This window comes from Ranitomeya variabilis, chromosome 6, assembly GCF_051348905.1.
Source record: "Ranitomeya variabilis isolate aRanVar5 chromosome 6, aRanVar5.hap1, whole genome shotgun sequence".
In the NCBI taxonomy this organism is placed as follows: Eukaryota; Metazoa; Chordata; class Amphibia; order Anura; family Dendrobatidae; genus Ranitomeya; species Ranitomeya variabilis.
The window spans coordinates 128,407,115-128,429,316 of NC_135237.1; the positions used below are offsets into that span (position 1 = coordinate 128,407,115).

A 22,202-nucleotide genomic window follows, 5' to 3' on the forward strand; every position below is an offset into this window, starting at 1 on the left:
TGTGCCCGTCGCTGATTGGTCAAGGCAACCTTTATGACATCATCGTCGCCATGCTGTGCCCGTCGCTGATTGGTCAAGGCCTGGCGGCCTCGACCAATCAGAGACGCGGGATTTCCAGGACAGACAGGCAGACAGACAGAAAAACCCTTAGACAATTATATATATAGACTAGATTGTGGCCCGATTCTAACGCATCGGGTATTCTAGAATATGCATGTCCCCGTAGTATATGGACAATGATGATTCCAGAATTTGCGGCAGACTCTGCCCATCGCTGATTGGTCGAGGCAACCTTTATGACATCATCGTCGCCATGCTGTGCCCGTCGCTGATTGGTCGAGGCCTGGCGGCCTCGACCAATCAGAGACGCGGGATTTCCAGGGCAGACAGACAGACAGAAAAACCCTTAGACAATTATATATATAGATTAGATGATTATATGGATATGTAATATATATTACTAGCTATTGAACCCATTCTACACCCGTGTGGCAAGTATTGTGATTGGTACATTTTTGTCTTTTTCTCTCTACGCAAAGCTGCTGCTGCTCCAACCATGCGGCATGTGCTATCACTGCGCAGGTGTAAGGGGCTCTAAGGACTGTTGCTCACCTCACCCCTTTAAGAACTGACCTGGTTCTCGTTATAATATGTGGACATATTATATTCGTGTAATTGCTGCTATGTATGCATTGTGTCTTGTTATGTATTATAGGGACAGTGTAGTATTGTACTTTGCCCACTATATGGGGTACCTTAAAATAGAGCACATTGTTTTCTAATAGGAGGAGTCAGCTGTGGTTAAGACAGGAGCATTTCCTGAAAGAGTTGCGTGGAGATTGGGAGCTGAGACAGCTCAGACGGACCAGGGAGCCCAGGCGTACCGTGGAGCTTAAGAGCCCGGGACAGCACAGCAGATACGCAGCATCCTATGAAGAGGGCCCAGCCGTCCAGTGCCAGTGGGTCAGAAAGTTACAGTTAAAGATTTGCAGCAGGATAAAGATGCAGGTCGCTCGGAAAATGTGTCAGCTAACTACATGGGCTGAAGCCCTTCTGTCTGGGGCAAAACAGACAAAGTAACTCCTAAGTGTACTCATGCTGGACAGGGAGGACGCTGCAGTATCGAACGGTTCGGTACGACCCGGGGAAGCCCTGGAAGGAATAAGAGAAGGCTCTGTGTTGATGCTGTAACTGATGTGGATGTGCTGCAATTGAAACCAAGTAAAGTTCTTTGTTTACAGTTTGAATTGGACTCTGTCTCTTTGTGCTCAACAACACCAGTAGTCGAACTTCAGCAGCCCCGATGGGACCCTTATGGTGCAGAAGGTGGAGCAGAAGGTATGCAAGAAAGGGTCATTGTTTAAATGTGACGGGAGGCCAGGGCACGCTTAACCAGATATACTCAGCCACGAGTGCGGCCCTGGCACTGCCTCTCACACAGGCGCCGGAGGCTTCGGACAGAAGGAGGACACATATCCGGTTATATTATAGATCTTTAATACTTGCTTATTATTCTTTTGTACATCTGTTTGTACATTATTTTTTCTATGTTTCACTTGTTTTATACACATTACATCTGAAGAAGGTCTAAACGGAGACCGAAACGTCATATATATTCACTGTGGATTGCAAATAAATCATCTTTTTTCTATGTCAATTGATTCTCAAGTTCTTCATAGATATTATACCAAAGATTGGGCCCCTACTTGTACACCTGCTGTCAGGAGCCATGATCTACTACTATATCATTACATTGTGTGTCTAGTTCAACATGAAACAGTTGGTGAAATGTTCTCTTTATTAAAGAGAAGACAATTAGCCCCCTTTTAGGCCATGTGCACACGTTAAGTATTTTTCGCGTTTTTTTCGCGTTTTTTCACTATAAAAACGTGATAAAAACGCGAAAAAAACGCTTACATATGCCTCCCATTATTTTAAGTGTATTCCGCATTTTTTGTGCAAATGTAGCCTTTTTTTCCGCGAAAAAATCGCATCGCGGAAAAAAAAGCAACATGTTCATTAAAATGCGGAATTGCAGGGGATTCCGCATACCTAGGGGTCCATTGATCTGCTTACTTCCCGCACGGGGCTGTGCCCACCATGCGGGAAGTAAGCAGATTATGTGCGGTTGGTACCCAGGGTGAAGGAGAGGAGACTCTCCTCCACGCACTGGGCACCATATAAGTGGTCAAAAAATAAGAATTAAAATAAAAAACAGTCCTATACTCACCCTCGATGTCTTCCCGCCTCCACTGCATGCTGTCGCTTCGGTTCCTGTAGCTGATGTGCGGCGAAGGACCTTGCCGATGACGTCACTGTCCTGTGATTGGTCGTGAGCGGTCATGTGACCGCTCACGTGACCGTGACGTCACGGAAGGTCCTGTGCGCACACACCAGCTATAGGAAGAGGAACGGACGCCGGTGAGGAGATGTCTGGGTGAGTATAAGCATTTTTTTATTTTTTTTATTTTTTTTAAACATTCTATCTTTTACTATAGATGCTGCATAAGCTGCATCTATAGTAAAAAGTTGGTCACACTTGTCAAACGCTATGTTTGACAAGTGTGACCAACCTGTCAGTCAGTTTTCCAAGCGATGCTACAGATCGCTTGGAAAACTTTAGCATTCTGCAAGCTAATTACGCTTGCAGAATGCTAAAAAAACGCGAAAAAAACGGAAAAAAAACGCAAAAAAAAAAATGCGGATTTCTTGCAGAAAATTTCCGGTTTTCTTCAGGAAATTTCTGCAAGAAATCCGCAACGTGTGCACATACCCTTAAAGTAACCAGTCTGCTCTTATCACCCTATTGTTTTGTCCTCATTAACACTTTCTCCTAAGTTGACAAGAAGATCACTGAAAGGATGTAAGCACTAAGCAGGTCATTTTCTGGAAGGGCTGAATTTCAGTGGAAATTAGTTTTTTGTGATAAAGTTAATTTTCATGGCAAGGAATGACTTAGCAAGTCATCTGGTCAGTCTTCATAACAATCTAAAGTTATTGCAAATTTCAGTATAAAAACAGAAGCATCAAACTGCGAAAAACTAAATTTACGCCAGTCTCAAAACTTTTGGCTGCAATTTTATGTACTTGGCTCTCACTTGTAATGCCGTTGATTACTTTTAGTATTATAGTGTATATTTACTATTCTAACACAAGTATGTCAATGTACAGTAAATTCACATTTTAGTCTGATTATGCTAAATAACACAGCTGATAGATAAGCTTTATAGATTCTGTATTGGAAGAGATCAATGCTATGGTACAACAAATAATCTGTATTGTGCAACCATCTGAAAAAAAATGTGCAACGGCCCCCAATTAATCTTCCTCTGCTCTGTGGAGCACACAGCGTACTGGGAAATGACATGGCAGGAATTTTCAGCATGTTAAGACGCCTGAGTAGTGTCTTGTGCCAATCAAGCATGGTGAATTTCCAGGTCGATGCTTTACTGATGCCAGGAATAACAGAGTCATTCAGAAAGAACACCGTTGGCTGCAGTACAGCTTGCTCCCTCTAATATGCCAGGCTGGCAGACACATTTTACCATCCCTCTGGTGCCCTGTGCCGCCCTGCATGATCATTTCTTGCTGCATTGGAATTCTAGTGTAATAGTAAAAGGAGAAGAGCCTGAGGCGCAACGCTGTAGTAGAAAAAGGCAATTGGTTCATTTTATATTTTTATATCAATTTGCACTATAGTAAAAATATATCTGAATAGATTACTGGTCAAATAAAAAATCCAGAATAGGCTAAATCAACATAGTAAAAATATGACAATACATCGGAGGGATACGAATGTACAAATCCAAAATGACAAAATAATGATAACCACTGTCAACCTTAAAATTAGTTATCACATCTGATGTTGCAAAAAAAAAGAAATACAATGAGACCATACCAGTGCAATAACTAGACATTGCTATGATTTAGTATTCCAGTTATTCACACAGAAGGTCAGATTTCAGTCATACATACAAAAATCTGCACAGTGTGCACTTACCCATAGAATTAAATAGTGCTTAAAGGGATGTTCCACTACAATTATGTTGACATGAAAGAAATGGACCTGAAGAAAAGTGAATAATACGACAGCAAGAGGGATGATGTGGAGAGAATGCCTAGGTGTCTGTTTCTTTCATGTGATTGTGTGATGAAGGTTGGTTAGACCGAAACGTCACACAATTATACACTATCTAATGGCTGAATAAATTATATTGGCTAATCCTAAGAGGGCCAGATTTCCTTATCAGTGGACCTTTCAGGGTTAGGACGCTATCTGAGCACATGAAAGCTCTAGCACTGCCGTATTTCCTGTATTGCACAAATTATATTGAAGACCGAACTTTGCAATAAATCATCAATATTAGATCGCACCCCAATAAATCAGCTGTTTTCATAGTTGATGGCGGTATTATGTAACCAAAGGGTAGGTCGTCAATATGATTGTAGTGGAACAACCCTGTTATATAATTAAGTCACATTTTGCAGAGTTTTCAATTTTATCTATCCTGGGTGAAGCTGAAGGTGTAACTTGACTTTTAGACAACGTTTGACACGCCATTGAGATATATGAGAAGTTTTGATTGATGTGAGTTTTGGTGCTGAGATCCCACTGATCACTAAAATAAAAGGGGCAGAAGCAGAGGGGGAGCTCTACTCTCCTCATAGAGTGTCTCGTCGGAAACTATTGCTTGACCTTTTCCTTTTGCCACTCTGTTTTAATGATCTGTGGGGTCTTAGCACCTGGACCCCCAATGATCGAAACTACTGTCGTTTCCCTATTACTGTATATGTATAATGTTTTCTGAAAGTACAATTATAAGAAAACCTTCAAATAATTGCTCATCAGCCAACTTGTCCTTTATTAAAGAATGGCAGTCTTTATGATGTTGATCCGTTCTCTGGTGCGGCATCAAAATATAACCTGAAATTATTATTGTCCATGAACTGCAATATTGTAGAAACCATACTGCACTATAAGGCTAAGTTCACACTGGGTGTTTTTGTTGCGTTTTCTGTAGCAAAACCTGAGTGTTTGGCAGGAAAGAAGCTGTGGCAAAAATGCAGGTTTTGCTGCGTTTTTGTTGTTTTTTTTTCCATCCTATTCAATGGGTAAAAAACGCTGAAAGAAGTGACATGTTCTATGTCCAAAAAAACCACGTATAGTACAAAATACTATTGACAAAAAACCCAAGATGTGTGCATGAGATTTCTGAAAATTTCATAGACATAGCTGGTACCGTAAAGCGCAACTGAAAATTAGCACGTCAAAACACATTTAAAAAACTCAGCACAAACGCCCAGTGTGAACTTAGCCTAAAGCTTTTATACTATACAGTTAGAAAACAAATGTAAAATGATCTGCAATTTCTGATCTGTACCAAGGAGGGGATGTACCGTACAATACTGTATATAAAGTACATATATATATATATACAGTACAATACTAATGTGTGTATAAAGCACAGGACTTGTTAAACCAATCAGGGCTAAGAGGCCGTAGCAACTTGTTTTCTTGTTCTACATAAAATCTGCTATTTTCCTTAGTCAACCTATCAATTTAGCAGTAATATAAATAGTATTTATAAACAGACCTCTGTGGATGGATATTAGATAAGACTGGGAAAACCCAGCATGCAGTTGAGGAATGCTGCCAGTGAATGTTGCAGCTTCATTCTGTTGTCATAGCAACCAATTTTAAAAGAATTGTCCCATATCCTCCTCCTTGTCAAGCACACTCCAGAGCATGCCTGGCAGTCCTGTAATTTCCTTCACCCGCATTTTTTCCTTCAATTAATCCACTCCGAACGCCGTAAATGGTGCTCAAATATTTCATCAGAGGCATTCTGAGTTCAGTGGCGGGATCACGGGGGCACGTACAGTATATAATACTTTATACTGGCGGGACTGGTCCTAATGAATGTATGAAGAGCTTATGCTTTTAGGACTGAGTGTTTTTTATAGGATGCAAATCGTTAAAATATTGGCCAACAGCTGCCTCCATTGTGTATAAGCTAATAAATAAAACAGCACATTTTTCTGAAAAAAAACAAAACAAGGAAAGACAAATAATTTAGGGATGCTCTAAATAAAATAATCTGTCTTTGTCAGTTCATCCTACAGAAATGTGGATAACAGCCGTACAAACATGTCCCAGGCGTCTGTTCTTGGAGGGGAATTGGCTCTTTTTATTGACACCAGCGGAATATAATCTCTAATTGGCAATGTTTTATTGGAAAACATGCAAATTAGCTCTGTCCCAGGAAAGACAGAAATATTTTCTAGTACCACTTATTGGAAGTAGTTAGTAGGACCAACTTACCGTACTATAGGTAGGCCTGTAAGTCAACGATCAACCCTTTAACAATCCTTGCCATGTGACAAAGGATATTAGCCAAGCCAGAAGCCCAATAGACAGCAGTTTATTCATCAGTGCAATGCAAGGTTTGGCAGGATGAATGAGATTCCCCTGGTGAAGCGATAAGGTGAAACTGTCTCTCCTCCAGAAGACTCACTGTGTTGTCTTATAGGAAGTTCTCCATGGGAAGATCATACTAATTAGCTTTCACTCATAAAAAGGGAACATTTGTATGACTAATAACAAATACCAGATATATATTATAGAGATGATACATACTTTACAAATAATAGATTTCTACTAATATGTAGTCAAGATCAAAGCACTGGTGATGGGAAAAGAGAGCCAAGCCAATGATGTACCGAGGATACATGATAGAGGGTGAGGAGGTTGTCTGTTAAATGGGCCACTGTTTGCTTTTCTTAGCAGTTTCTCCTACCGAGCTACCAGTGTGAAACTGCTGGGGGTTTCAATATATGTCAGCCAGTCACAAATGATTGGTTATTAACTGAACTATAAGCTTGCAGATGCATTTCATGGTGGTAATGATGTCTGTAGAGGAGCAATTGCAACCTCTGTCTTTTATTGATGAGTTGTAATAGTCCTAAGATAAGGAATGCAATTGCACCTTCTTAAAGGAGCCCACCTAAACTCAACATCAGTGGGCCCAAAATGTTATTATGTGTAACACTCATAACAATTGTCAGAATGAGATCACCTGCTGTATTTGTGCCATCTTTATTGTAAAGTAGTCAAGAAGATTATTCACTAGTGGAAAAAAAAGCTACCTGATTGCCACATTGATCAGGGATTCTTTTTCCAGAACGAAATATCTAGTGCCTTCTAATCATGTACAGCAAAAACTCTCTGCGGTGTGCTGCTCGGCAGGCAGAAGCACAAAACCCATGCAGAAGTGTTAGCCGCTTCAATAGTAAGTCTATACGCATGTATATAGAGTGGAGCTCGCATTCTTGGTGGTGCAGGAACACATTGCTTCTGCCGGCTGAGCCGTGTGCTGGAAATGTTTTTTATTTTTTTTGAATGACTGGCGGAGGGCTCAAGATCTGGACCACCACCGATCTGCTATACATGGAAAGAATGGGCTATATATTAAATAACAAAATGGTTGGTACGGTGTAACAGTATGACAGCATCACATAGCTGTGCTCATTTACTTTTATCTATGTCGCTCTGATATGCACAAATACTGTATTACATATATATATATATAAGTAGTAAAAATGTAACAAACGTTTACAATATAGATGTATATTTATATCACAGTGATATCAATTGTGTATCTGTAAGAAAATCAAGATATTTTCAGATTCAACATTGATGTATATCTCAGACTTGATGTTAATCCCGGACATGGATGTTTCCAAGTGAAGACAAGGGTCTGGTACAACCCTGGTGTTGTGAAGTAGCCGGTATTGATTGGTCACGGCCTGATTCACAACACCAGCTGCTGCACAGTACCAAAATCTCCTCTACCGATGATATATTCTGTGCTAGAAAAGTGCAGCTTCATTTGCAGTCCTGGAGATCTGTGTAGAAAGAAAAGACAAAAAGAAATTGACAAAATTGATAGGAAACAAAAATGAAGTTAAAGCATATGACATAGTGAGATTTAGTAACTTCTTTCAGTTGCAGCTATTTTAGGCCTTGTTCTACATTTTTCTTTGCCAATACTGATAGATAAGAAATATCACATCCACTAAATACATAATAAATCTAATGACTAGGCAGACCCACAATAAGGTAAGCCTTTATAAGAGTAACCACTAGCAACTCCACATAATATACTGAACAAAAGCACAGAAGGAGTTTTAAAAGCTAAAAATGTATCGATTTTATTGTGCATGGCATATAATAAAACTGGCTACAAAACCAAAAATATATCGGACTATATGAACCAGAAGATGGGTAACAATGCACTTACATATCATGTTGTAAGATGGGTACACTACACCTTTAATTTATAGAGTTCTTCAATCATAGTATAGATAATATGTACAGCAGTAGTATATGCACCCAGTTCATATATACACAGCACAGATATTCTTAGCCCTAATAAAATGCACAATGCAAAGTATGCTCTCCTATGCATGTTTCGCTTAGTCCCACTTGCTTCCTCAGGGGGTACAGTGCAGTGTAACAAAGCTGCTTGCATGCCATATTGCTGGATTTAAGTAAATTTAAATTTCAAAGCGAATTTGGTTCACTCATATCTAGTGTATTATTTGTCGGTCAACTATCATGACACATTCTAAAGTGTCAGGCTTATTTTAGATTGATCACAAATCTACCAACGATAAACCATTCTAAAAGGCTGAGACCTCTAATAGATGATTACCACAGCACCACAAAGAACATTGACTTGGACTGCTTACCGGAGAACCTTACTACCCTAAATTGACTCATGATAACTTTTGTAGGCTATAGAAAAACAGAAAATGTTTGCACCCACCGTCACTAAAAAGGGCGCTGCTGCTAACACACTGACAAACATTGATAACACATAAGTGAAAAAAACTATGTTACAGAAAAAGTTCTTATAGAAATAATAATTATTATTATTATGAAACCATGCAAACAAAGACATTCTAAATGGACAATGACATATTGTAAAAGTAATTATAAATCCCAAAGAAATGGAGACATAGGATTTGTGGCATAGGTCATAATAAACCAACTACACCACAACCACCTAAAAATAAATCCCAATGGGGACACACAAAAAGATCTATAAGTAGTGATACACCTTCCCATTCACTTAACATAGCCAAAACAATGTAAGTTCTAATAGTGTTTCGAGGGTGTCATGTCTCCCTGAAAGTCCTGGAGTAGGGTATAGAATCACAGGTCTATTTTAGAGATGGTGTGATTTGTGTCTCATTTTAAATGGATTTAGTTTACTCTGATGCTGAAGAGGTTAACAACCCTTTCCACGCTGGTCAGAAACATGCAGCTCCATTTCAGCTGTTTCTGATCTGGTCATTACCTCTTCCTACATAAACTGGTCAGACCTTCTTGTCCCTGCCTGTGAAAGATTTGTCTTCCTGTGGTGTGTGCTAAAGTTAATTTGGTATAGTAGAGTTATTGTCGTAGTGTTCTATGGTTTGCTGTAGTACGTGTGTTTATTTCCTCGTCCCTGTTCCCATTTAGTTTATTCCTCCCTGTCCCTTTTCTCCTCCCTATTGTTGGTTAGTACTTTTCTATGATCGAGGTTTTCTGTTATCCCTGTTTTGTCTTTGTGTCTTGGTTACCTTACATTTAAATAATAATAATTTTATTTCTATAGCGCCATCATATACCGCAGCACTTCACATATTAGAGGAGACTTGTACAGACAATAAAAGATATTACAGCATAACAATAATCAAATAAATCAACAGATACCAAGAGGATTGAGGGCCCTGCTTGCAAGCTTACAATCTATGAGGAAATAGGTGAGACACGAAAGGTGGATGGTAACAATTGCTTTCATTGTTCTCACCAGTCATAATGTAATAAATCGGGTGTTCATGTAATGCTGCATGAACTGTTCATCAGCCAGAATGTGTAAAAGTACAGACACAGAGGGCTATTAAATGCATAAAGCGTGTGAGAACATGATACGAGGAACCTGGTTATGAAGAAAATTTTGAATGGGCAACACAGGGATAGTTAAATAAATGTTTTGAGGCGGTAGACCAGTCTGAAGAAATGCGTTACTTAGTGATGTACTCACTTTTGTTGCCAGTGGTTTAGACATTAATGGCTGTATTGAGTTATTAAGAGGGCACACCAAATTTACACTGTTATACAAGCTATACACTGACTACTTTACATTGTATCAAAGTGTCATATCTTCAGTGTTGTCCCATGAAAAAGTGATAATAAAATATTTGCAAAAATGTCAGGGATGCGCTCACTTTTGTGGGATACTGTAGCTGGACGCAGACCAACTTCCGCAGAAGAATGTGGGCTGCCGTGTGCAGATCAATATATTCAGTAACAGATATAGCTACTAAGCATTAGTTATAGCTCCTGCACCACAATACCTGTCCCATTTTTAATACTAGTGCTTTGGTTGGACAGATACTATGGCTAAGGACACGTATGGTTATCAAACAGCACAAACATTTGCCAGCACAATCCTATTCATTTTCTAGAAGGAATTTTTCAAAAGGTTCAGAGAATATTTGTTGTCACTTTGAGAAAAGATACCTTTCATTTGTAAGGGTACCATCACACTCAGCGACGCTGCAGCGATATAGACAACGAGCTGATCGCTGCAGCGTCGCTGTTTAGGTCGCTGGGGAGCTGTCACACAGACAGCTCTCTCCAGCGACCAACGATCAGGGGAACGACTTCGGCATCGTTGAAACTGTCTTCAACGATGCCGAAGTCCCCCTGCAGCACCCGGGTAACCAGAGTAAACATCGGGTTACTAAGTGCAGGGCCGCGCTTAGTAACCTGATATTTACCCTGGTTACCATTGTAAAAGTAAAAAAAAAACACTACATACTCACCTTCTGATGTCTGTCACGTCCCCTGCCGGCGGCTTCCCTGCACTGAATGTGTCAGCGGCGCCGGCAGTAACAGTGGTGACGTCACCACTGTGCTCTGCTTTACGGCCGGCTGGCGCTGACACATTCAGTGCAGGGAAGCCGCCGGCGGGGGACGTGACAGACATCAGAAGGTGAGTATGTAGTGTTTTTTTTTACTTTTACAATGGTAACCAGGGTAAATATCGGGTTACTAAGCGCGGCCCTGCGCTTAGTAACCTGATATTTACCCTGGTTACCATTGTAAAACATTGCAGGCATCATTGCTTTTGCTGTCAAACACAACGATACACACCGACCTAACGACGAAATAAGGTGCTGGCCTTCTAGCTCCGACCAACGATATCACAGCGGGATCCAGATCGCTGCTGCGTGTCAAACACAACGATATCGCTATCCAGGACGCTGCAACGTCACGGATCGTTGTCGTTCTCGTTGGAAAGTTGTTCAGCGTGAAGGTACCTTTAGCTTTATCATCCATTGGTTCCAATTTAGCACAGAAATGGCCCTTGAGACTTAAAGTGAATGAAGTTTTATGAGCTGTTCTGAACGGTACATAAATAGTTGATCAGTTCTGAGTTCATGGAGATTTGGTTACATTTTATAGATTATTTAACAGAGTTTTACAGCTCCCTTCCTATACAGAACTAAACCTTGTTAATTTTGGAGGAAATCAGTTTGACAATTATTTAATTCAATTCTGTTCAATAAATTACTAGTTGTGACAAGGGTCATTGATATAAAAAATGTGCCTAATAAAATCAGAATTGAAAATTATGCTGCTTCCAGTGACCAGTAAACAATTCACTTTTTACATTGTAGTACTGTTAAAAAAATCAACAGTTTAATTTTGGGTCTCAGCAAGAAATGATTTGTGGATGATTTCCCCATTGACTTAGAAGAAAAATATATATTTCAAATTTCATGTACAGTTTTTCTTTTAGTAGAATAGTGAAAATATTCTCTATCACCATCACCTGTATAGGAACGAGATAAAAGGACATACATGTAAGGTCAGGTCACAAAGGTCAGAAAATACTAATTTATCTATTTAAGAATTTATATATGTAAGAGATCTGCCATTAAGTTCATTCTTTATTCTTAATAACAATAAAGTGTCTGTTTTAAGAAATGTTCCCCTGATCCTGACAAGATTTATTTTCATTTCGATTATATTCAATGAGGTCTTTGCTAAGATCACCGCTTCTCACAACCAGTGATCGTCATTTACTATCTTTGATTGTTCTCTATGGACTGAGAAGATGATGAGAGGGGAAAAGGCACTATGAGGAGAGGGTCTTATGAGGATTAAGAAGACTTACAAAAAGAGTGATGGTTAAGGAGAAAATGCAGAAAATGACTGTTCAAACCAAGCACACATGGGTAGTGCAACCTTGATACGGCAAAGCAGTTGAGTGCACCACCCCACTTACTTGCTTTTTAACTCCATCCGTGCCGTGAGCGAGGTACTTGCACTTCACGCCCTGACATGCTACATGAAAGTGGGGGTCCTGACTGGGTGTGTGGACTTTAGCTATGGGGGCAGTGCGCCCTTGCAGACGACATGATGTAGTTGACTTCATATGGCCAGGATCAGATGTTGTAGAGTTCAATGAGTGAGACCACCACTCAAAAATAAACTGTCTTTTACTGAACAATTAATTGAGAAATGTGTACAACAGATAGCGGGTGTATAATTTCATGGATGTTTCTTTTAAAAGATAGAACATCTTCGTACACATTCTCTCTTTCCTTCCTAGACTCACTTGATCCTGCCTCAGTTAGTTCCTCTGCCTTCACACAACCAAGCACAGTATCTCAGGAGCTTTCCTGATTCCCAATAACGACACTACAGTCCAGTAAGTGAAATTCCTGTACTTCAACTGCAGTTTCACATGCGTTTCCCTTTAGGAGACCTATTCATGACCCTAGGGATGTCACGTAGCTTCTCTGCTTGCCAATGTCTCAGGACTACCACTCGGGGAACTCTCTTCATCTCATATTCCTTGTTCTCATCTGTTTTGTTATCTATTTGACTTGGGAACTCAGAACGTCCCACTAGGCTTTCTGCCCCAGATCCTGTCTCCAGAGAATCACTAACTCCTTCTATCACTTTTCCTGGTCCCTATTATGGACCACACTATCTGTTGCCTTTGCCTACTTTCACTTCAGGGACACCTACTTCATGTGGCTCTGCTGACTAGTCAGACCGTAGGTCTACTTCCCTTGCAGGCTAGGCCTTATCTGACTTTCTGAGAGGAAACTCTCCACTGTCTCCTCACCTAGCCCCTCCCATTTTGGGCTAGTCCCAACTGTTAACCCTATCTCTCCCTATTAACTCAGCTGTTGGGCAGAACACTACCTCAACAAATAACAATACAGATTGTTAAACACACAAACATCATAATGCATTACAGAAATACACATGTCTTTAAGGGGTAACTTGGGCAACATCTCCACCTTTGTGAAGAGCAAAACTGAGAGCAAGGTCCTAAATAGTGCATGACAAAAAGAGAAGGCTCATCCTAGAAACTGAGAAGATTAAGGCTTTCACACTTCAGTCGTTTGGCGTCAGTCACTTCCGACATAGTGACGGATCGACGGATCCGTCACAATTGTTGAAAAACCGGATGTAACGGATCCGTTTTTTTGACGGATCCGTTACTTGGGGGTTGTATATACTTTTTGGAGCATGCGCAATTGAAAAAAATTGGAAAAACGGATTGGGGCGACGGATCCGCCGAAATGACGGTCGCGACGGATCCGTCGCCCATAGGTGGCCATTCTATGAAATGACGGACGCGACGAATCCGTCTTGATCCGCCATTTCAACGCAGACAAAAAACGTTGCAATGACCGTCAATGTCTAGATGACGTCCGCCAAATTTTGATGGATCCGTCGCATGACGGATGGAACGGACGACCATCCGTCACAATCCGTCGCTAATGCAAGTCTATGGGGAAAAAAACGGATCCGTCGAAAAAAAAACCGGATCCGTTTTTTGAGGAAAATGGCGGATTTAGACTGACGCCAAACAACTGAAGTGTGGAAGAGGCCTAAGCTGTCTCTGGGCAGTTACCTAAGGCACCATTAATGGGGAGGAGTCGTCATTTAAGAATTAAACAAAAAAAAAAGAAAAGTATTTGTTTTTACATTTTATACCAAACCCCTGCATAAATAAGAATGGGGAGAATAATAAAACAAAGGACTATGAGATGAATAATGAACAATCATCTTAAACTTTAGTGAGGGAGGAGGTGTCATAATGTGAAAATACTACTTTGGCCAAGGGTGGACATCATTGAAAAAGACATGAATTTGAAGTGTTTCATATTTGTATTTACTCTTGTGGTGTACATGTTTTCATGGAACACTTTAGCATACTGTATACTTGTCATTGCAACTTTATTTAATGGAAACAAATACTTAGAAGCAATTCTATACACATCTAAATCACAAAAACTGAGCTGCATGGTATTAAATATAGCAATAACCTGAAGAAAAAAATTGATTAATTCTGAACAAGCTTTCTGATGCTGCAGGACCCATAAAAGAAGGAGGAAGCAATCTCACAATGATATAAACATAACAAAAGCAGTAACAATACCTAATAATGAATCACATTTATAACTCTGCTTTTTATTTTTGTTTCTCAGTGTTCGACACAGAAACATTTTAATGCATCTTTTCTAAATGTTATTCTTAAAAACTAACAAAACTGCAGCATTAAAGCGAACTTCTTGTATTCAGCTTTCTGTTGGGATTTTACATCTTTTCATCCATTTGTGTAGAAGGATGGAAAAAAATTGCATTTTAAAGATGCTGGGATAAGAACAGTATGAAGCAGCCGAGAAGCAGATAAATTGTGAATAGTTCCAATATAGAAGAAAGAAAAAATTCTGATGTAACCATTTCCACGTATATTTTAACTTTATTCTATGGCCTTGTAAAAAAAAATGCACATAACGGAGAATAGAGTTCAATTACACTTCAACACTGAGCATAAATGATGCTTTGGCACAGCGTTAACAGCAGAGTTGTGAGTGACGGTGGTATTTTACCAGTTGTAAACTGCTTAAAAGCAATGAATTATAAGGCTGTCAGAAATCATTGATCCCTATGACAAGTGGCACTTCCACTCCACATAGACGTGCGCTATGCTGACTACCTTTGGCCTCCAGGTGTTAGGGTTCATTTGCAAGCCGGCTTGGCTAAAAACAAAATTATCTAAAGTTACAGAGAAAGATATCAAGTCATTTATCTGAGATACAAGCTTGTTGGATTAATAGCCTGTTAGTTTCCGTATGTAAATTTTGTAATTATGTACTATGGAGTCCTTTAGGCTTCTCATACATACACGTTTTGGTCCTAATGTTTGCTTCATGATAATTTGAACATGTTTGAATATGCAGGTCCAAGTTTTCCTAACATTGGCTGAAGGTTTTTTTTCATATTATTTCTGTCAGCATAGACAATCCAGTTGTTTGCCAATATCATAGCATGGACATTTAGATGTTGGCCATTGACATGCTCTCTGGCTCATAGTGGTGGATCCAGTATATCAGTATATCAGTACTAGATCATTGAGCCCTGTCTTGATAACTAGAGCTGCTTTTAATTATCTCTTTATTTATTTAATCAATTTGACTTTTAAGAAAAATGGAGTTGAGATTTGTAATGGGAAAGTCCTGTATGACCCTACACTTCTGGCATTACAGTGGATTCATGTATATATTAGCAGATCTTTAACGGCGGTGACTGATATACTGCTGCTGTGTATCTGTATGCACAGCATCCCATCAATCACTGTGTAGGTCAGCGGACAGGAGATGGGTGCACTGTCCACACAAATCACAAACTGTGGGTCTGGTGTACGCTGTGGCCCCTTCTATTAGCTAAATTAGACAGTATTTATTATTAACCCCTTAACCCCCGGAGCTTTTTTCAGTTTTGCGTTTTCGTTTTTCGCTCCCCTTCTTTTCAGAGTCATAACGTTTATATTTTTCCATTAATATGGCCATGTGAGGGCTTGTTTTTTGTGGGACAAGTTGTACTTTTGAATGACACCATTGGTTTTACCATGTAGTGTACTATAAAACGGGAAAAAAATTCCAAGTGCAGTGAAATTTAAAAAAAAGTGCAATCCAACACTTGTTTTTTGTTTGGCTTTTTTACTAGGTTCACTAAATGCTAAAACTGACCTGCCATTATAATTCTCCAGATCATTATGAGTTCATAGACACCAAACATGTCTAGGTTCTTTTTTATCTAAGTAGTGAAAAAAAATTCAAAATTATGTTAAAAAAAAATTGCGCCATTTTCCGATACCCGTAGCATCTCCATTGTTTGTGTTCTCGGGTTGGTGAGCGCCGAGCTGACATTTTTAATGATACCTTTTTGGTATGATCTTTTGATCACTTGTTATTGCATTTTAATGCAATGTTGCGGCGACCAAAAAAGCGTAATTCTGGTGTTTTGACTTTTATTCTCGCTACTCCATTTAGCGATCAGGTTAATCCTTTTTTTTTGATTGATTGATTGATTGGGCGATTTTTTTAAAAAAAAAATGTAATATTTTTTAAAACATTTATTTTTTACTTTTGGCATGCTTCACTAGTCTCCATAGGAGACTAGAAGCTGCCACAACCCGATCGGCTATGCTACATAGAGGCCATGCCAACACACCGGTGACCCACAATCACTTAACGGGGTCACCGGTGTGAGTATTTCCGGCACGTGTTTTGCGCGATTAAGTGCAATTTAGAGTTTGACAGCGGCATTTAACTGGTTAATAGCCACGGGTGGATAACGATTCCACTCGCGGCTATTGCGGGCACATGTCAGCTGTTCAAAACAGCGGACATGTCCCCGGAAAGATGTGGGCTCACTGCCGGAGCCCACATCAAAGAGAGGGAGTAAAGGTACGCACAATGTCGGAAAGGGGTTAATAATAATAATAATAATAATAATATGTATATATTTTAATGCTGTTTTGGCTAATAAGCAAGCTGTCCATATACTATGCTGCCCTTATGTAGCTTAGTTTGCCAACAGATCCGCTTTAATATACTGTACCCCATGTCTAGAGATGCTGTTTCATCCCTCGGTGACACGTTCTTTGGTCTCCTGATTATATAACAGTTTAAAATCATGCAATTGACTCTACAAATACACACGTCTGGCTTGAGCCTTTTGTGAATGTTCTCCATTATATGACTATACAATGACACTACTGTCAATCACGTTGCATGTGGTCCTTGTAGATCAAGCATTATTATTATACATTACTTCTGCAGCATTAAAAGAGTTAATAGAGACTTATTGTCTTTTACATCTTCATGCTCAGCAAGTTAATCCTTCCCAACTCCATCTCTGTAGAGAATGTCACCTAGTGTGTGACATCCAAATAAACTGCTTTGCTAATCCTGTTTTATCAGCTTTGTTGCCTTGTCTGCTCCAATCCAATAGTGAAAAAAAACTGCCTGTGGGTTCTTTTTTTTCTTTTGCCAACAGCCTTTTTTTCTTCCCTATGGTTTCAATTAAATGTCTCGAGTGGGGAAAATGCTATCTGGACATCTGCCAATGTCCTTCAGACTCAATGCCAAGACATTTAATTGCATACCATAGGCCTTCAAACTCATTCAGGAAGCCCACCTAGCTAGTCTACTAAATTTATAATATCAAAGAGTTTTGACAGGGAAAAAGACAAGACAATGAAAACAAATCTTAATAATTATTAATATTAAAGAGGTTTTACAATTATTTATTCTTATGCAAATTACACAGTCCTTGTGGCCTACAGGCCATAACTGTGAGATGTACCACCTACTGGACTCATTGACATTAATCTGTGGCACGTTCCTTCTTCAACTAACCTCCGGCATCTGGTAAGTAGCTTCTCTACAGCAGACACCGATACTCTTCAAGACTGTGCCAAGAAGATGTGACACATCACACAAAGCTCAAGTGGGTTAATAAAGCCTCAGAGGATCCAGCATTCAAGTAATATGCAAAAGCTACCATTTCAAAATTCAATGAAAACACATAATTCATACCTACAATGCTGAAATTATTCACTTTAATATGTATTGTTTTATTAGTACATAGATGTATCTATCATATAAAGGTAAATTCATAATATTGAGACAAACATTATTAATACAAAAAATAAATTCACATCATGAACTTTGTTTTATGTAATTTTCCTTATTAAATGTGCTGATTTCTTGTAGGGTTTCGAAAGTAGAGAGTAATGATATTTGGATTAAAATACAGATTATCCCAATATAATTACAGGATGTTTTAATTAAGCTGTTTATATTTGGCAGTAATGCTATAGCCCCAACACAAAACACTTGCTATTATTGGGGACAAAAAAAATGTCTCACTTCTCCTTTTGCTTACTTGGCTACTACTTTGTCTTCTGAACTAAGACTGAAGCAGGTGGATGCTGGAGGGTGTTGACACCACCTGTGCCCATGACTAAATTTACATGTAAGACTCATACAGACGGCCGTAATATCGGTCCCAGTGTGATCCAACAAAACATTGAATTGCACTCTAACCTATGTCATGTGGTGGGGCTGTGCACATGTCTAATTTTTTCCTTGGTCAGAGTCTGTCTGAGGAAAAAAATCACAGCAGCATGCTCAATTTGCATCTGATATCCGGATCAGAGTGTGATTAGCATAATCATGTATGAGAGAAAATACTGTTGTGTGACCACAGCCTTAGGCGAGTTTCACACGTCCAGATAATTCCGGTACCGGAAAAATCGGTACCGGAGTTATCCGTGTCCGTGAGCTCATGTGGCACATCAGTGTGGCACACGTGCGGCATCTGTGTGCCGCCCGTGTGCCGACTGGGTACCACACGGACCGTGCAGGAGACAGTGCTAGAGATAAGCGCTGTCCACTGCATCTGGTGCTGAATCCGCAATTCATTCCTTCTTCCCAGCAGCGTTCGCTGGAGAGAAGGAATGAAAAATCATTGTTTTTTTATTTTTTTTGTGTTTAAAATAAAGATACTTGTCACCACCCCCCTCCCACCCCTTGTGCGCCCGCCCCCTATGGGAGGTGGAGCCGCATATTCATCACTGTAATGAGCGGCACCACATGACCGCTCATACAGGAAGAAGCTGCGGCGCTGAGAGGAAGCATCAAGGGAGCTGGGTGAGTATTTTATTTCCAGCAGGCGGGCGCACAGGGGGTGGGAGAGGGGTGGTGACAAGTATCTTTATTTTAAACACAAAAAAATAAAAAAACAATGATTTTTCATTCCTTCTCTCCAGCGAACGCTGCTGGGAAGAAGAAATGAATTGCGGATTCAGCACCACGCTGGGGGGACAGCGCTTACTGTAGCGCTGTCTCCTGCACGGCACATGGACTGCACACGGACAGCATCCGTGTGCGGTACGTGTTTTACACGGTCCCATTGACTTTAATGGGTGCATGTGATCCGTGCACTCCCACGAACACTGACATGTCTCCGTGTTTTGCACACGGACACACGGTCCGCAAAAAATTAATGACATCTGCAGAGACACATTGATTTTAATGTGTCTACGTGTGTCAGTGTCTCCGGTACGTGAGAAAACTGACACCACACGTACCGGAGCCACTGACGTGTGAAACCGGCCTTAGAGACAGTCTGCCTTTTCAGTAGTCCGCCCCAGGTTTCTTAGGTAACCTAGCAATCTCCTCTGACATCATCACACTAGGCTGTTTAAGTCCAGCTTTGGCAGAGGTCAGGTGCATAGATAGTAAGTAGTAATGTCTAAAGTTGCCACATGTTGATCAGGAGATTTTATCTACTTCACTTGGCTAAGCTCCAGCCAAGTGTTTGTCATCACCTCAGCTTCTCCTGATCTCCATGCTGCAACCAGTGTTATTTCCAAGGTCAGCCAAACTTAAGGTACCTTCACACGAAACGACGCTGCAGCGATAGCGACAACGATGCCGATCGCTGCAGCGTCGCTGTTTGATCGCTGGAGAGCTGTCACACAGACCGCTCTCCAGCGACCAACGATGCCGAGGTCCCCGGGTAACCAGGGTAAACATCGGGTTGCTAAGCGCAGGGCCGCGCTTAGTAACCCGATGTTTACCCTGGTTACCAGCGTAAAATGTAAAAAAACCAAACAGTACATACTCACATTCGCGTCCCCCGGCGTCCGCTTCCTGCACTGACTGACTGACTGAGCGCCGGCAGTAGCAGGGCACAGCGGTGACATCAACGCTGTGCTGTGCTTTCACTTTCACTTTGCGGCGCTCAGTCAGTGTGGGAAGCGGACACAGAGGGATGCGAAGGTGAGTATGTACTGTTTGTTTTTTTTACATTTTACACTGGTAACCAGGGTAAACATCGGGTTACTAAGCGCGGCCCTGCGCTTAGTAACCCGATGTTTACCCTGGTTACCAGTGTAAAATATCGCTGGTATCGTTGCTTTTGCTGTCAAACACAACGATATGCGGCGATCGGACGACCAAATAAAGTTCTGAACTTTATTCAGCGACCAGCGACATCACAGCAGGATCCTGATCGCTGCTGCGTGTCAAACTAAACGATATCGCTAGCCAGGACGCTGCAACGTCACGGATCGCTAGCGATATCGTTACAAAGTCGTTTCGTGTGAAGGTACCTTTAGTGTTGGCCACACCATCCTCTCAACACGCAAGTTACCAACTGTTCTCCCTGTATACACTCTGTAGTAAAGGTAATGCATCTCTGCAAGAAAATAGTATGCCTATATTTCATTACAATCCTGTGATTAATCATTGCCCTGTTGGATGTTGCCAGATTGCATTTACTTCTATGTTACTTTGCTGCTGTTAACCGTTGCTCTGCTGGAAAACACCAGACTGCATTCATGTGATTATAGCTTTCCTCCTGTAATATATTGATTGCCTATTCTGCTACTACTCTTGTGTGTACGCACATACCTGGCTTTGCTTTCACTGGTTTAACTGCTCTGTATCTATTCTGCTATTTTACATACCCTGCTTTTCTGCCCCTCAATGATTCATGTCTAATCCGCCAAGACGTGCTCCCGCAGCACTGTTGTATCTGTTCCATTGTCTTTGCCCAGACCTAAAGCTTAGAGAATTCACATCAAAGGTGAACCCATAACTGCATTTTAGACTACCTGCAGGGAAGCAGGATTCTAAAGTCACAGAAACAATGATTGTAAAGTCAACTGCTGCGCTTGTGATAGTGGCTAAAAGCATTATCCTGTTGAGGCAAGGGTTGTAAGGGCTGAATATAATATTTTAAAGAAGCTATCTAAGGAACAGACCTCTGTTGTAGTGAAAATTACACTACATTTGGCCATAAACTATGGCTGTTTGTAACACTATTGCCAGCCCCCTGCATGGTTCCCCTCCTCCTCCATACTCACTGCTCTGGCCCCGCAGTGTGGTCCCCTTCTGCTGGAATGTCTGAAGTGCACACTGCATTTCCTGGCAGCATGCATAGTGTTCACAAGATTGCGCTTCCCCTTCTTAAAGGGGCAGCGTGCATATAGTGAAATGCCCTCAGCCTGTTGCTGAGAGGCATTTGGCATAATTAGTTCACCTGTAAGGTGGCTCCCAGCCAATTGCTGAGAGTCATCCTCTATAAAAGACTCCCTCTCCCTTAGGGAGTAACCAAAGCAACAGCATTCATTAGTATGTAGTCTCCCATACTAATGAGTTGTTTGGTATTCTGGTCCTGGTATTGCCAGGGCCCTGAACCAGAATCCCTGGTCCTCGAGCAGCCAGCATCCTGAACATTGCCCCCTGGTCCTTGTGTGGCCAGTCCTGTTCCCGAACTCTCCTGGTCCCGGTGCAGCCAGCTCCTGAACATTGTCCCCTGGTCCTGGTGCATACAATCCTGTTCTCGAACTCCCCTGGTCCCTATGTGGCCAGCTCCTGAACATTGTCCACTGGTCCTGGTGTGGCCAGTCCTGTTCCCAAACTCCCCTGCTCTAGGTGCGGCCATCTCTTGAACATTGTCCCCTGGTCCTGGTGTGGCCAGTCCTGTTCCCGAACTCCCCTGGTCCCAGTGCTGCAAGTATCTGAAGGATTACCTATCTGAATCTCCATTTCAGTAACCTTTCTGCAGTGATCCTGAACTGAATCTATTAGTCTGAACAGAGCCCTATTTCAGTGTCAGTGTACCTGACCTCACTACTAGAGGCTCCAGTGAACACCAGGTAGCCGCTTAGCCAAGCCGCTTCCTTGGCAGGCCTGGTTCTATGGTACAGTGGGTCCACTAATCCACGTGCGTCCTTGCTGGGACTAGCACTGTTATTGTA

The 22,202-nt window shown here is 41.0% G+C and overlaps 1 long non-coding RNA gene across 1 annotated transcript in view; it reads right to left on the reverse strand.

The window, feature by feature from the left end:
• Positions 1 to 1,475: 1,475 nt before the first annotated feature.
• LOC143781973 (uncharacterized) overlaps positions 1,476 to 22,202 on the reverse strand; it is a 152,059-nt gene continuing 131,332 nt past the window's right edge. Inside the window, exons 4-5 of the long non-coding RNA XR_013216850.1 lie at positions 2,774 to 7,905; positions 1,476 to 1,823 (exon numbers count right to left, since the gene is read on the reverse strand). This is a non-coding gene — a long non-coding RNA (uncharacterized LOC143781973). The remainder of the gene's footprint in view (positions 1,824 to 2,773; positions 7,906 to 22,202) is intronic.